Source organism: Panthera onca, chromosome E3 (assembly GCF_046562875.1).
Source record: "Panthera onca isolate mPanOnc1 chromosome E3, mPanOnc1 haplotype 2, whole genome shotgun sequence".
In the NCBI taxonomy this organism is placed as follows: Eukaryota; Metazoa; Chordata; class Mammalia; order Carnivora; family Felidae; genus Panthera; species Panthera onca.
In genome coordinates, this window is record NC_138354.1 from 24,485,775 (window position 1) to 24,502,212 (window position 16,438).

Genomic DNA, 16,438 nt, shown 5'->3' on the forward strand with positions numbered 1-16,438 from the left:
CCCCCCACTGTCCCTCTCCCCCACTCACATGCTCTCCTCTCTCTCTCTCTCAAAAACAAAACAAAAAACGCTTTCATCCTGTGGTGGCCACCATAATCACCTTCTTCTAGAATATTCTCAGTTTACTAAGGGAACAGTCTGCAGCTTCTTGGTCAGCAGAACTGATCTCTCCAACACAAAACTTTTATTTTTTAATCAGTCCAGCCAGCCGCCATTACTTTGGATATAGTCCCAACCATCAATTTTTTTTTCTGCTTCAGCTTTAAGAGCTGGGTCAGAAAGAGTGATTCCTAGAGAAGGAGCTTGAACAAATCCAAGTTTCTGCCGTTGACCTTCCATTTTCTCCCACAATGTTCTCCGTGTCCCGGCAACTGGCTGTCAATCCTGCCAAAGACTGGACAAGACTTCTTTGGGGAATCTGACCAGTGTGAGAAAAAAGGCCTTAAAGACGCCCTTCCCCAGGGAAACAGCCCAGCCAGATCACCCGGATGCAAAGGCCACAGCCAACAAACCCCACGCACAGCCCCAGACCTTCTAAAGAGCTTACTGGAGCCCCATTCCCTTCAGCAGACATGGACCCCCAAGGGAGGCAGAAAGGGGGGTGGGGCTCTGCTCCACAGTCATTCAGGGGCCCAGACTCCTCCCGTCTGGTAGCTCTGCCCTCTCCTAGGCCCTCAGAGCCCTCCAACTCCATTGGTAAATGTGGACAGAGGGGGCGGGAGGTTTTTGGGGTTCAAGCTCAAGAGGGGCACTCGCCATTTCTGCTCACATCCCATCAGCCAAAATGCAGTCACACAGCCCACCAAACTGTAAGGGAGCCTGGGAAATTCAGTCAGGTGATACCCCTGGAAGAGGAGACTAATCGCCATCTCTGCCATATTATACATTAAAAACGGTTTAAAATAAACTCAGGGCTACATCCTCAATCAGCCAAAAAGCAGTGTGCCCTCACCGAAAGCACCAAAGAGAGAAAGTGTACATCGCAGAATGTACACAATCGATCCTACACAATCTGAAACCACTTTAAGTGATCGTTAGGCTCTGACTTTCTGCCTCCCCTGACCCCTGCAAACCCCTCTTTGAGAAGGGAACTCAAAGGAGGATGGCCATCCCAACTGTGTCACACCTGAATCCACATCGTCTAGAAGCTTTATCGTATTTGTTGAGTTAATACATGAACAAAGGAATGAATGTGTGCATACGCTATCTCTAAACCCTACCTCCTTCCACAGGCATCCTTTCCAAATCAGCTCAAACATCACCTCCTCCAGGAAGCCTCCCAGTAACCTCCCCCCTCCACGCACCTCCACACAGCGGGCACAACTGGCTCCCACCTGCTTGCTCTAAGGGTCCGCGCTTAGTCCCTTTTGCGCATTAGTTGGCTGTTAGACAACCCTGGGCTTCGGTTTCCTCCTCTATAAAATCATAGGGCTGGACTATGTCACTCCACTTCCTGGCTGAAAACTGTGGCCCCAGGCAAGCAGCGTCCCGGGCCAAGAGCCCAGAAGTCAGGCTCCCAGAGTGTCCCCACAGCACATGTAGCGGCCCCTTCCCATGCGGCCCATTTGTCACACTAAGGGCGCAGCCGGGCTGGCTCCCCTCAGTCCTCCGCCCGGGTGCTGGCGGATCTAGGCCGGGACTTACCCAAGAGGCCTCCACCCCCGCGCCTCCACTCGCCTATCAATGCCCGGCCCTCGGCGCACATGTCGGCGGAGCCTGCCAACACCCAAACTCCCTCCCGCAGTCAACAATACAGCAAGGGCGCGTCTACGCTGTCCTCGGGGTTCCAGGAATTCAGGCCTCTTGTTCAGGAGCCAGGGTAGGGCATGCGGCTCCGGGCCCCGCAGGAGACAGGAAGGCAGCACCGCCCCCACCCTCTACGGGCTCTGAGGAGCCCGGGGCGGAGGCCCCCAAACTGCCTCTCCCTGCCGACGGCGTGCCAAGTGTTTTCCCAACAGACACTGCCGTTAATCTGCATGACTCCCCGCTTTTACAGAAGCAAACACAGAGTCCCAAAGAGTTGAACCCACAGAAGAAGCGCTTCACACACTCTGCGCCGCCTCCGCCCCACTTCCAGGCTCGGACCGAGCGCGCTCCGGGAGCCGGTGCACCGGGGCGCGCCAGGCCTGCAGCGCCGGATCCCGGTCCCCCATCCGCCTGGCTACACGCGGCCCGCACTTACCTCCTTCGGGCGGACAGGCACCGCAGCCGCTGCCCACGGCCGCGAAGAACCAGAGGAGTTGGCAGAGGCTCGCGGCCCGGTGCTCCAGGGTGCAGGGCGGGCGGGCCCCCCGAAAGTCCCGGGGAGCGGCGAGCAGGGCGCACCGGCAGGCGCTCCTGGGAGGCAGAGAGGGCTGCGCAGGGCGGTTGGATAGATCTCGGGGCGCGGCGGCCGCCGGCACGATCCCGGGGCGCGATGGGCCGCTGGAACGATCCCGGGGCGCTGAGGACGCGTGTCGGGGGCGGGAGCGCCGGCGACAGTCAGCGGAGCTGGGGCAGCTGCAGCGCAGGGAAACGGACGTCGGATCCCGGCAGGAGCGGGGCTGGGGCACCAGCCGGCGGGCAGGGGCGGGGCTCTGGCCCGGCGGGCGCACCGCGCAGCACTTACGTGCCCGCCCCCCGGTGGCGGTCACCGCTCCTGCAGCCGCCACGCAAGTCTCCAGGCCCCAGTGCACAACCCGCGCTGAATGCCAGCCTCCCCGCCTGCTGACTACACGGCGTCCGGACCTAATGTGGGGGGCGGTCCTAGCACCCACCCGCGAAAGGGGCGCCCTCCCGGTGGGTAATTCGAGAAGTCCTTTCCAAAATCACTAGAAATCTATCTCATTGTTTGAGTCTCCATGTGAAACCTTAAAATATTTTTATCCGAAATTGTTTTTTCCCCTGATTTCTTCTTCGTTAAAACGTAGGCACTTACGACAATTGCAGCTATTTGTGCGATTATTTGATTAGTATCCCCTGTAGACGTTACTTGCCATTCCAGTAAATTGCCGTATTCCTAACTCTCAGGGCTCGGCATATAGTAAATGTTTAATAAACACCTGTGGAATGAATGGATAAATATGGAAAGCTATAAAGAAGAAAGGATACAAAACGTGTGATAACTACTGTGAACATGCTGATACTATATCCTTCCAGATACTTTTCTAATAAACTTTTAGAAATTGCACAGCTCTTATTTCAGATATAATTTCAGGTATAAAAATAATAAGTGATATTTATTGAGTGATTTATCTCATTCCAGTTTCACACCAACCCTGTGAGTAGGTTGCATTAGCTCTATTTCACAGATCATAAAACTGAGGCTTACATAGATTTTTTTTTTTTTAAGTTTTACTTATTTAAGTAATCTCTAATACCAACATGGGGCTCAAACTCACCACCCCAAGATCAAGAGTGGTGCACTCCTCCAGCTGAGTCAGCCAGGCACCCCTGCCCAAGAGATTTCTAAGGTGCCTCCTCTTGCCAAAGGGCATCTATATTACAGGAGCTGGAGGGCATGCTGAGTCTTTGCTCAGGTGAGGCCCAGCAAACACAGAGACCACAGGTGCAGGCAGACCAGAGACAGACGATATCTGGGTATACATGTAGGTATATTCACATTTTTCTAAGGAAGAGTGACTCCTTTCTCTTGCTCCTTTCCCTGGGTGACACTAGCTTGTGAACATGTTTTTGTGGTCAAGAGCCACCTGTCATATGTAACGCTTGCTTTGGTATGTGGGGGGATGTAGCAGGCACTGATATTTTTACAGGACACTCACTTTGTGCAAGTGACTGTGGTAGGTAACTGCTTTACAGGATTAGTCTTTGATTACCATCCCAATGCTCTTATTGTCCCCACTTCATACACAGACTGAGACAGGTTAAAGGACTTTCCCAAGGTTACACAGTCAATGGCAGAGCCAGGATTTGACCCAGGCATGAGTATACACTGGCCCCTCAAGTGTCCTGTCCCTAAGCCTTGACTCTTCAGTTTTTGAGGTCCCTGAAAATTCAGATTCCCCTGAGAGAGCAAAGGCCTTCAGCTTACCAAGTGCCATGGCCTCTGTAGGGAGCAGGTTCAAGTTTATGTGGCTTGAGGAAGGGGGATGACATATGGCAGCATCTCATAAGGTGGGGGGGGGGGGGATGAATAAAATGAAATGGTCTTGAAACCTATCACTGAGTGTTGTAGCCTCTGGCCTCTGTACTACAAGTTTTGGAAAATACCAGAACCAGTAGATATTTTGGTTTGATGTTTTGGGAAAACTGGCTTTTGGCAAGACAAAATTGCACCTGAAATTCTGACGGTGGGAACGCTGGGCAGGAACAGAGTCTGAGCTACTCTGTCCAAGTCCAAAACCAGACAAAAAACAAAAAACAAAAAAACCTACCAAGACTGCATTACTTAACTACTTAAAGCTCTGAGTGGTGTTGGGCAAGTTATTTAACTCCTCTGAGCCTCTGTAAGTTTTGTCTGCCCAGAAGTCCCCTTCTTTGCAGGAGGATCTTGATTTGTCCTCAGGAAACCAGCTCACCCTATTCTCAGTTTGTGAGGATGGCCCTTCCCACTGACGTGGGGCCAAGTGTGAACACACGAGAAGACCTGGCCAATCAGCACATTCCATCCTTTTAGCCACACTGATTGGTTCTGGGATGAGCATGTGACCCAAGTCAGGCCAATGAGATACTTATCTGCATATTTTCTAGCAAGCATGAAAACGAGAATCTCTTTTCCAGAGAGTTGTTAAGCTAATAGGATTTAAGCCTAGGGTTTCTGGACATTCATTCTCATGGCAAAAATTTATTAAGCCCCTATTGTGGGCCAAGTATTGTGCTAGGAGTTGGGGGAAAGGCCTGCCTTCGGAGAACTAATGGAGTAAGAAATGGGAGAACGGCAATTTCTCTCATAGTCATTATTCCATCATACCATTATAAACCTCCAGGTGTGCCAGGAGCGAGAGGTATGGGCAACAAGGAGAGATTATAAGGCAAACCTGCTCAGAAAGGCTTCTCTGAAGAAATGGCATTTGAGCCGGGCTCTGAAGGAAAAGTAGGCATCGCTTCCAGTAGCTTTAGGAAGACAGTGCCTGGGTGGCCTCAGCAAGGAGATGTGGGTCAGAACCATTCTTGGTTTTTACTCGGTCCTTGATCACCTCCTGTAACCATCACACAAAGTTGTTCAGACTTTACTGAAAAGTTTGGGGTAACAAGAATTAAATAGAGGACGGAAAACATTAAACCATACTAGCAATGTTACAGTATCCAAGAGGAAGAATAAACCCTTCCCAGGGCACTCTTCATTGGCCCACTCCAGTTCCAAGCCTTGCTCCCCTGTCCTAAAGCCTGCCCCTCTTTCTGTCACACAGGCAGCCATCTCCTCTTCAAGCTCTGAGGGACAAAATCCCCGCCTCTATTGGAAAAATCCCTCTTCTCACCGACAGGGAGTTGGTTTTTTTCCACCTTTCCCACCAGAGGAGTCCAGAGTAAGGGACTCAATAACCCACAAGATGCAAAAGATACCCTCAAGAAAGTGAAAAGACACACCTGAAGCTAATGTAATACTGTGTGGTTGTGACTCAACAATACTTAAAAAAAAAAAAAAAAAAAAGTGAGAAGACATTTCAGATAATGGGAGAAAATATTGACGAATCCTGTATCTCATAAGGGATTCGTAGCTAGAATATATAGAGAGCTTTTACCACTCAAAGAAAACCCTTTGGGTTTAACCACTTTGAAAACATTTGCTTCAAAAAATTAAACATTGGGTTACCATACAACCCAGCAATTCCATTCCCAAGAGAAATAAAAACATATGCCTACACAAAAACTGATACATGAATGTTCAGAACAGTATTAGTCATAATAGCCAAAATGTGAAACCCGACTATCCATCAGCTGATGAACAGGTAATTAAAATGTGGTATATCCATACAACGAAATATTATTTGGCAGTAAATATGAATGAAGCACTGACACATGCTCCAACGTGGATGAACCTTAAAAAAATTATGCTAAGAGGCGCCCGGCTGGCTCAGTCGGTGGAACGTGCGACTCTTATTCTTGCGGTTGTGGGTTCGAGCCCGACATTGGGTGTAGCGATTACTTAAAAATTAAATCTTTAAGGAAAAACCATTATGCTAAGCGAAAGGAGCTAGTCACAAAAGGCAATTTACTATATAAATTTATTGATATAAAATGTCCAGATTGGGGAAATTCAAAGTGACAGAAGGTAGATTATTGGTTGCCTGGGGCTGGGAGGGGAGTTTGGGGAGAATGGGCAGTGACTACAAAAGGGTGTGGGGTTTCTTTTTGGGGGCTATGAAAATGTTCTAAAATTAATAATCATGGTGATGGTTGCAAACTTTGAATATACTGAAACAAAAACAAAACCTGAATTATACATTTTAAATGGGTATAGCGGTGCCTGGGTGGCTCACTGGATTGAGCATTTGGCTCTTGATTTCAGCTCAGGTCATGATCCCAGGGTGGTGGGATTGAGCCCCACATCAGGGTCCACGCTGAGCATGGAGCCTGCTTAAGATTCTCCCTTTCTCTCTCTCTTTCTCTCTCTCTCTCCTTCCCTCTGCTCAGGTACTCTCTCTTTAAAATAAGCAAATAAATAAATGGGGATATTGTACGGCATGTGAATCACATCACATTAGAGGTGTTAATCCCCCCCCCCCCACACACACACACAAAGTGCTCATGGAGTCTCCATCTCACCATGGTGGTGCTTCGGGGTGTGGCAGCAAAAGAAAGGTCACCAGGAGCAGTAGCCCAGCTCCTACGCGCACTAGCCCCGTCGAGGATACATGGCTGTTCTCACCTTCCAGGAGATGGGTAGAACCCTCACAGAGGCTCAGAGAGGATAGAGAACCACCCTAGCCCCATATGCCACAGAAGGGAAATGTTCTCAAGTGTTAAAGGCTCAGATCTCCCGTCCGTAGGAGCCTGCGACTGCGGCGGTTACAGAGCGATTTTAGGTTCACAGCAGAACTGAGCGGAAGGTCCGAGATTTCCCATATCTCCCCTGTCCCCACACAGGCACGGCCTCCCTGTCATCAATGTCCCCCACCAGAGCGGTACATTTGTTACAAGTGGTGAACTTACACTGACACATCATTATCACCCAAGTCCATTGTCAACATTAGGGTTCGCTCTGGGTGTTGTACATTCCATGAATCTGCACAAATGTATAATGACATGTACCCACCATTGTAGTATCACATACAGTAGTTTCTCTGCCCTATAAAATCCTGTCTCCCAACTTTCGGGAACCACAGTGAGATGCTTTAAAGCAGTAGCTTGAAAGTCCTCCTTGGCGCACTTCCGTGGCTCAGAAGGTCCCCGGCCTCCTGGGCATAAAAAATGAAGTGCATCACAGAACCATGGCATAGCCCAAGTGTAGCTATAGGAAGACTCACACAAAATGACTACACTTGGGTCTTTTGGGTGGTGCATTTCTCCCCTTGCCTTGTGCAAAGCAAACCCCAGGAAGAGAGTGGGGCATTTACACACATCTGCATAGGAAAAGATCTGGAAGGTCACTCTTTACAGGGTAAAGAGCTCCTGCCTGAGCTGTGGGGATTCAGTTGTAAAGGACGGCGATGGTGAGGAAGAGAACTTCCCTCCAACTTTATACATATGATATAACATTTGAAAAAAAATTACAACCGGCATGCATTACATTACATTTCAAATTTATTTTTTAGGATTTTTTAATTTAAAAAATGTTTTTAATATTTATTTTTGAGAGAGAGAGGGAGAGACAGAGTGCGAGTGGGGGAGGGGCAGAGAGAGAGGGAGTCACAGAATCCCAAGCAGGCTCCGGGCTCCAAGCTGTCGGCACAGAAGCCAGAAAGAGACAGGAGATCATCCCCTGAGCCGAAGTTGGACGCTTAACTGACTGAACCACCCAGGTACCCCCTATTTTTTTTTCAAGGTTTAAAAAATAATCTCTACACCCTAGGTGGGGCTGGGGCTCAAACTCAACTCTGAGATCAAGACTCAGCACTTTCCATTAGCAAAACGCTGACAGAGTTTAACTGGGTAGAGAAATTCAAGGTGATTTTATTTCATTTTTGCTTTTCTTTCTTTGCTCGAGTCTCAGCAAGGAACATATATTACTTTTACAAACGTTATTTTGAAACGTCACTCCAAACCAAAACAAAAACCAAAATGAAACAAAACTTCAAAATGAAGCAGTCTAGCTGCTTTGGGTTCTGTGGCCTCCCCACCCTCGCTGTGCTGGGGCTGGCGTTGCACAGAAGCTGACCTCTCTCAAGCGGCACCCTTGAAGACACAAATCACCGGAGAAGCCGGGTCAGCAAGTCTGTGGGAGGCCACACGGGCCAGCGGGGGGAGAAATGCTCAGATGAGCTCATGGCCTTGCTTCCCCTGGATTTTTGTTCTTTTGAAGAAGCACCTCTTGGCCCGAGGGTATCTGGAAACTCCTCCCAGAAGACCTGCTCTTTGCCTGATCAGGTCTAGTAGGTGCAAGATTAATGTTCACTTGAATTAAGTTATCAGAGAGAGAGAGAGAGAGAGAGAGAGAGAGCTGGGGTGAAGAAAGGTTGCTCCCGGCAAATGGGAGTCACAACAGGGATGGGTGTGTGTTTGGGGGTGGCGGTAGATAACCTGAAGAGGTCTCTGTTTCCTGCTTGTGGCCACAGGTGATCTTCCAGAAGAAGAGACCACAGTCTGGCTATGTTCAGACAAAAGATCTACGAGCTAGCTCTCATGCTGGGCAGGTCCAGCCCAGAAGCATTTGCCTCTGACTTCGTCAAAGCCCACATAGCAAGAGGGAGCGGCCTCGACCAAAGATGCAAAACCACCAGTATAAGGAAGAGTCTTATTGCCGATACTGTTCTAGGTCCTGGGGCAATAGCTTTGGGTGAACAAGACACGATCACCTGCCCTCCCGGAGTCGACATTCCAGCCGGGCCCATTATAGACCTCAGAAAAAGCCAAATACCAGCTGGAGGCAGTGGTGGGGAGATGTATGTGGAATAATACCACCAAGTGGTCAGCACCCATGTAAGAACTCTGGTGGTGAGCAAACTGAGGTACTGGGAGGGGAGTGGGGAGCTCAGGCCGCTGGAGTCACCACCACCACACCACCCACACTATGTGCCAGGGAAGTCTGAGTGCACGACGCACATCACCACGTTTAACCTTCCTCCGCTTCACTCCAGTGTAGCCAAGTACACGGAACAGTGCCCGACATGTTGAAGGAGCTCAAGAAATACCTGCAGAATGAACGAATGAGATTCCCATAGCAATCCTGTGAGCTGGGTATCATCATCGCCCCGTTACCACTACAGACAAATAACTGAGGTCCAGAGAGAAGTAGTTTTCCTAGGGTCAAGGCTCAGGCTGTGTTCCCAAGCCCACAGGTCAGTTTATACACTGTTTCGGTTTTCTATTACTGCTGTTACAAATTACCACAAATTTAGTGGATTGAAACAACACAATGGTTTTACGGTTCCAGAACTTAGAAGTCCAAAAACCAAGGTGTCAGGCACTTGTGTTCCTTTTCATAAGCTGTAGGAGAGAATCCGTGTGCTTACATTTAACAGCTTCTAGTTCATTCCTTGGCTTGCGGCTGTATCACTGGTACCTCTGTTTCTGCCTGCACGTCTCCTGCTCTAATTCCTACGTCTCTCTTCTAAAGACCCTTGTGATTACCTTGGGCCCATGTGGATAATCCAGAACAGTCTCCCTACCTGAAGATCCTTAATTTAATCACACCAACAAAGTCCCTTTTGTCCCATAAAGTAACATACTCACAGGTTCTGGGGATTTGGATGTGGACGTCTTTGGTGGGTGGAGGAATTATTCAGTTTACCACACCCACCTGTCTAGCTTTACTGTAGTTTTGTTATTTTCCTTAAATATGCAAGGAAATGGAGAAGCCTATGTGTAGGTAAAATTCGAAAAAGTGGACTAACTAAAAGCATCTGAGACTCCTGAGCAAGGAGGAAGGGGGATCGAACTTGCAGATATCAAAGGAGACTTGAATCTTACTTACAGCTTAGTTCAGTTTATTTTTTATTTAAGAATATTTGAAGCAAATACACAAAACGTTAACTAATTACGGATGACGGGAAATGGAAGTTTGCTATGTACTTATGTATTATGTATTTGATCTGTACTTATTGCATTAAAAACAAAAAAACACTGAAAGAGCCTGCATAGAAGAACACTGGGGTCTTGGGAGGCTGGAGAATACTGGCTCTGCCTGGGGCAGCTGAGACAAGTTACTTCGTCTCTCTGTGAGTCAGTTTCTCCCTCTCTAAGATGTGGCCAAGAATTATGATTGAGGGAGACCAACATACAAATAATCTGTAACAATATTCATTGACATTGTAACGACATTCACCTAGACCGGTGATTCTTACCTCGCAATGGCAGGGACCAGGCCATGGGGCCACCTGGGATTGCAGAGATGACGTGGAATAGGGCTGGGAAGTCTGCAGGATGGGGACCTGGCCGGCTTCTGTGCATAGCAGGGTTCCGCGCGGGACCCCCCAGCCCAGCAAGGGAGGGAGCGGCAGCGCGGCACCGTCCCCTGGTGGCCGTAGACAGTATACGACGCACACGGCAAATCGAATGCACACACGTGAGGACTGAATATTCATGTTTAACACTCAGGAACTCTTCTCTCCCTTTAAATGTGGCATTCTGACCATAGTTATTGCTGTCAATCATATAAATACTGTGATTCCAAAGCCGCGAAAGAAGCCACAGATCAAGATACCTTCACAGGCGCAGGAGAATCCAGGTTGCTATTGGGCATGCGCAAAGCTAAGAGGGCGGGGTCACAGAGTGTGAGACACTACGTCATTAGACTAATATAGTCTCAGCGGAAAGCCTTGCGACGGGCGGTAGCGTGGCCGAGTGGTCTAAGGCGCTGGATTTAGGCTCCAGTCATTTCGATGGCGTGGGTTCGAATCCCACCGCTGCCACACCCCTTCATGGTCTCACTTTTTCTTGAACCCTTCAATTTGTTTACCATCTCCTAATCCCTCTTCCTCTTTTCTCCTTTATGACTCTGTTTTTACAAATGAAATGGAGAGCAAGCGGGAAAAGCAAGAAACTGCAGCCCAGGCACTGCCTTTCCCTAGCCCAGTACACAAACCCACCAATCCTGCTATCTGAAAAACAAAAACAGAAGTGTCTCCTTATGTCCAAGGGGAAAGCATCTGAAATAACTTTAATAGTTCCCAACAGACTGCCTACATCTCTAATGCTTCCAGGGGCGGCCAGAGTGAGCAGGCCGCTTTACCCCTTAAGGACAAAGGTTAGGTGGGGGTGATTTTAATTATGACCTGAGTTGGGAGGTTCCTTTCCCCGCATGCTCTGTATCCTATGGAGAGCTCCGGCTGACTCCACAAACCTCCGTTGGTAGAAAAGGTGTCAGGTGACCCTGTGGAAAGGTTGAGATATCACGGGGCCTGCCCCACGTGTGCTATCAACCTTGAAGTTCCAGCTTCATTGATCCACCCCCTATTTGGCCTTCACGCTTGGTTCAGGGGCCCCTTGTTTGTTTGTTTGCTTGCTTGTTTATTCAATAACTATGAAGGGCCTACTATGTGCAAGAAACCAAGTTCGTCTTGAGGCTACAGAGCACACAGGCAGGTAAGCTTCTCATCAGCTTTCCAGCTGTGGTAATTTCATTAATTACACCTGTGCGGAGTGTTACCCAGTGCACAACATGCTCACCTGGCTCAGGGTCAACCTAGGATGTGTCATTTCTCTGGGACTTGAAATTGAGAGATCAGGTATGTGAAGTTGGGAGAGAGGAGCTCAGGAAGAGGAATCAGATTGTGGAAAATCCTGTTGGCAAACGAGAGCCTGGTGAGTTTGAGATGCTTTGAAGGCAATTCAGGGCAGCTGAGCAGAGAGCGGCAGGGACTAATGGCAAGAGATGAGGCTGAGTGTTAGGCAAGCAGGGTCATGAATGCTAAGCTAAGGCCCTGAACTTGGTCCTGAGGGCAGTGAGAAACCATCAAAAGGTTTTAAGATGGAGGGTGGCATGTTCCAATTTTGGGTTTAGAAAGTTCCTTCTGGCAGCAGGAACAGGAGGTTCCATTCAAAGCCTACTTCATTTGTCTAGGAGAAAGGAGAGTGGCTTGCAGCATGGTTGTGACAGTGTGTAGGACAGAGAGATGTTTTGGAAGTGAGTCTGACCAGACTCACTGAAGAAGGTATGAAGAAGAAGGACGTGTCAAAGTGATGACCAGGTTTTGGACTTGAGCCACTGGATGGTGGCTCTGGTGTTGCCTCTTCTTTCCCTCGGAGGGAATATAGGATGAAGAGGAATTTGTGTAAAGATACTTTCAGCTTGATTCACAATGAGTGTGAGATGTGGGACATGGGCTTGAGGAGGAGGTTGGACATAGAAGTCTGGAGGTCAAGAGAACACTCTAAACAAATGATACAGACTTGGGAGGCAGTGGAATAGACGTATTTGCTCAGGAAGAGTGCACAGGGGCAGTAGAGGGGCCAAGACAGAGTCCTGAGGAACATCATCTTAAATAGAGGGCAGTAGGAGGGGTGCCTGGGCGCCTCAGTCAGTTAAGCACCGAGTTTGGCTCAGGTCATGATCTTGCGGTCCGTGAGTTTGAGTCCCGCGTCGGGCTCTGTGCTGACAGCTCGGAGCCTGGAGCCTGCTTCAGATTCTGTGTCTCCTTCTCTCTCTGCCCCTCTCCCGCTCACACTCTGTCTCTCTCTCAAAAATAAATAATAAAACATTTTTTAAAAATGGGGGACAGAAGAGAGGAGACAAAGAAGGACTGGTCAGAGACATAGGTGGAAAACAGGTGTGGTGTCACATAAGCCAAAAAGAGTATTGCAAACAGGAAGTATCCAACCATGTTGAACACTGTTAAGAGGCTTGGCAAGATAAAGACTAAAAAATATCCATTGGACTTATGATTTATGGACAAGGTCATTGACCCTGATTAAAGGCATATTGAATGAGTTGAAGAGAAGAAACAGAAACATATGTGTGGACAACTGAACACAAAATTTGATTTTGAGGAGGAAAGCCATAGGAGCACTAGTGAGAGAGGAAATGGGGAGTTAAGGGAGGATATTTTTCAGATGAGAGAGACTGGAGGATAATTTTTATTTGTTTTTTAGTAAACCCTACAGCCAACATGGGGCTGGAACTCAGGTCCCTGAGATCATGCTCTTTCCACTGAGTCAGCCAGACACCCTGAAACTGGGGGATATTTTAGACACCTGGCCTTGCGTCTACAACAGGGAATAGTTTCACCGATGATTTTTTTTTTTTTTTAAATTTTTTTCAACGTTTTTTATTTATTTTTGGGACAGAGAGAGACAGAGCATTAACGGGGGAGGGGCAGAGAGAGAGGGAGACACAGAATCGGAAACAGGCTCCAGGCTCCGAGCCATCAGCCCAGAACCTGACGCGGGGCTCGAACTCACGGACCGCGAGATCGTGACCTGGCTGAAGTCGGACGCTTAACCGACTGCGCCACCCAGGCGCCCCACCGATGATTTTTTTTTTTAAGTTTATTTATTTTGAGGGGGAGAGAGAGAGCGTGCTTGGGAGGGGTAGAGAGAGAGAGGAGAGAGAATTCCAAGCAGGCTCTGCACAGTGCAGAGCCTGATGTGGGGTTCGAACTCACAAACTGTGAGACCGTGATCTGAGCCAAAATCAAGAGTCAGATAAATGCCTAACCAACTGAGCCACCCAGGCGTCCCTTCAGGGTATAGTTTCAGCACTGACAGTGGAAAGCTCATGGATTTACCTTTGATGATCCATTCTGATTGGCTGCTCACACTGCCAGCTCTATTTTCTGCATTCATGTTGCTTTTGCTCAGTGTTTCCAAGTAAGCTAGGCCCTCCTACCTCTCTCAGAACCTCATGCATGGAGGGCTGGTTATCTGAGCTGCCTCTAAAATCCTCACAGGAACTCTGTCTGTTGGGTGCAGGTGCTACCTCCTTTTCCTTTGGGTAAAAACACGAAAGGAGGGAAGCTTTCTTGGCATAGTGACCCACACAGCCCCCAGGCCCAGGGTGTACATGTTCAGAGCCTCAGGAAACAGATGACTTAGAGAAATGGAGAGAACAAAGGAATTTATTTTCCTTTTGTTTTCTGAAAGCTGAGTTTTGGCAGTAGACAAAAGGTGTAGAAGATTATGCGAACAGTCAAAGTCTGTTTTCCTGGCCCTGGGAACAGATTTCTCAGGATTGATAGAGGAAAATCAAAGAAGAAGGAGGTGAGTTTAGATGCAAATGTGTTACTGAGAAGAAAGGGAGCCCAAGGGCTGCCAGCCCCAAATGGCCTGAGGTAGATACCAGAGCTCAAACTAAGCCTTGAGATGGCTGAGGTGCAGAAGAGCGGAAATAACCATGAGGAGCGTTGGGCCAGTGAGCCTTGGACAGTGCCTCCAAATCACTTCAGCTGCAGAGGAGTAACCCCCACCCTTTTTAGTTAGACACACTCCCAGATTCCCCATCTGTAAAAGGGGAATGATAAACCCTACTGTAAGGGTAGCCCTAAGAATTAAATAAGAGCATACAGGGATGCCTGGGTGGCTCAGTCGGTTGAGCGCCCGACTTCGGCTCAGGTCATGAGCTCACAGCTTGTGAGTTGGAGCCCCGGGTCGGGGTCTGTACTGACAGCTCAGAGCCTGGATCCTGCTTCGGATTCTGTGCCTCCCTCTCTCTCTGCCCCAACCCACTCGCATTCTGTCTCTGTCTCTCTCGAAAATAACATCAAAAAAAAAAAAAAAAAGAAAAGAATTAAATAAGGGCATACAGATGAAAGCCCTTTCAAACTGTCAAGCATCAAAACAGACATAAAGGATTATTACTGAGCTTTGAAAAATTATATGCACACAAGCAGTTCAACCTATCAAAGAAGAGCATACAATTTTTAACTGCTTCACAAACTTTCTTAATTGTTCAGCAGAGAGGGATACACTGGGGATGGTCATGTTGGCTCTAATACATTCGTTCCCCTCCACCACAAGTTTTGTTAGGCTTGTGATGGTTTTCTTCTCTGCCAGGATCCATTGTTTGATGGGCCAGTTCCACTTGTACACATTATGATATATACATGGATATATTTAAACACTGATATCTTGATACAATCAATACCAAGACAATGTGGAAGGGGGCACTGTTTCTGTGGAGAGCAAGGCTGGATTAAGAAGTTTTGTGAGTTTAAACATTAAAGATTCTGGTGATCACCACTGCTCCCTTATTAATATATGGAAGAAATAGGGGCACCTGGGTGGCTCAGTTGGTTAAGCATCCAACTTCAGCTCAGGTCATGATGTCACAGTTCCTGAGTTCTAGCCCCACGTCGGGCTCTGTGCTGACAGCTCAGAGCCTGGAGCCTGCTTTGGATTCTGTGTCTCCCTCTCTCTCTCCCCCTCCCCTTCTCATGCTCTGTCTCTCTCTCTCTCCCTCTCTCAAAAATAAATAAGCATTAAAAACATTAAAAATACATATATGGAAGAAATACCAAATTATAAAGTATGACCAAAATAAGTTCTAATTCTTCCCATTACAATTATATTGGTACTTTTTCAAAAGGTCCAATTCTTTAAAAAATTATTTTTGGGGATATAATTTACATAGAATATTAGCTTCAGGTGTACAACATGATTTGATATATGTATATACTGTGAAGTGAGCACAATATCCAGTTAACATCTGTCACCACATATAGTTATAATTTTTTCTTGTGATAAAAACTTTAAGTTTTTTGTTTGTTTTGAAAGAGAGAGCGATAGAGTGAGCAGGGTAGGGGCAGAGAGAGAGAGAGAGAGAGAGAGAGAGAGAGAGAGAATCCCAAGCAAGCTCTGTGTTATCAGCATAGAACCCAACATGGTGCTCAAACTCACAAACCGTGAGATCTTGACCTGAACTGAAATCAAGAGTCAGACACTTAATCAACCAAGCCACCCTGTGTTCCTTGTGGTGAAAACTTTGAAGATCTACTCTCTTAACAACCTTCACATATATAATATAGTATTATTAACCATAGTAACCATTATATCACCATAACTTATTTATTTTATAACTGGAAGTTTATATCTTTTGACCACCTTAAAAAGTTTTGTTTTGTTTTAGATCTTTTCTGACACAGAAGCCTGTGCTTATTATCAGCCCCAGACTCATAAACTGGAAACCCAAAAGGCCAGGTCTGGCTAGGCAGAAGCCTGGGTCTCCGGTGTCCCTGCAACCCTGGCTATCATCACACAGGGAGAAGTGCATGACTGAGTGAAACCAAAACATCAAGGTAGCAGATCAAAAGCAATTCTCCTAGAATCCGTCTAGTCCAAGATCCCAAGACTGTCTCAGGACAAACAGAGAGGAGCTTGGGCAGTGAGGACGGTCCAATGTCTCTAGAGAGGCAGCAGCTGCAAATGCCACCCCTCCCCCCCCCCCCCCCCCCCCCCCCCCCCCCCC

At 47.8% G+C, this 16,438-nt stretch overlaps 1 protein-coding gene and 1 non-coding gene across 2 annotated transcripts in view; one reads left to right on the forward strand and one right to left on the reverse strand.

Annotated features, from left to right (window-relative positions):
- The window catches only part of EEF2K (eukaryotic elongation factor 2 kinase), a 64,066-nt gene extending 61,498 nt beyond the window's left edge, over nt 1–2,568 (reverse strand). The window contains exon 1 of the mRNA XM_060648753.3: nt 2,183–2,568. The gene's annotated coding sequence lies outside the window, so the exon portion shown is untranslated. The remainder of the gene's footprint in view (nt 1–2,182) is intronic.
- An 8,299-nt stretch (nt 2,569–10,867) lies between these two features.
- TRNAL-UAG (transfer RNA leucine (anticodon UAG)) lies at nt 10,868–10,949 on the forward strand. The gene has a single exon. It is a non-coding gene; the product is annotated as a tRNA-Leu (tRNA).
- Nucleotides 10,950–16,438: the final 5,489 nt, after the last annotated feature.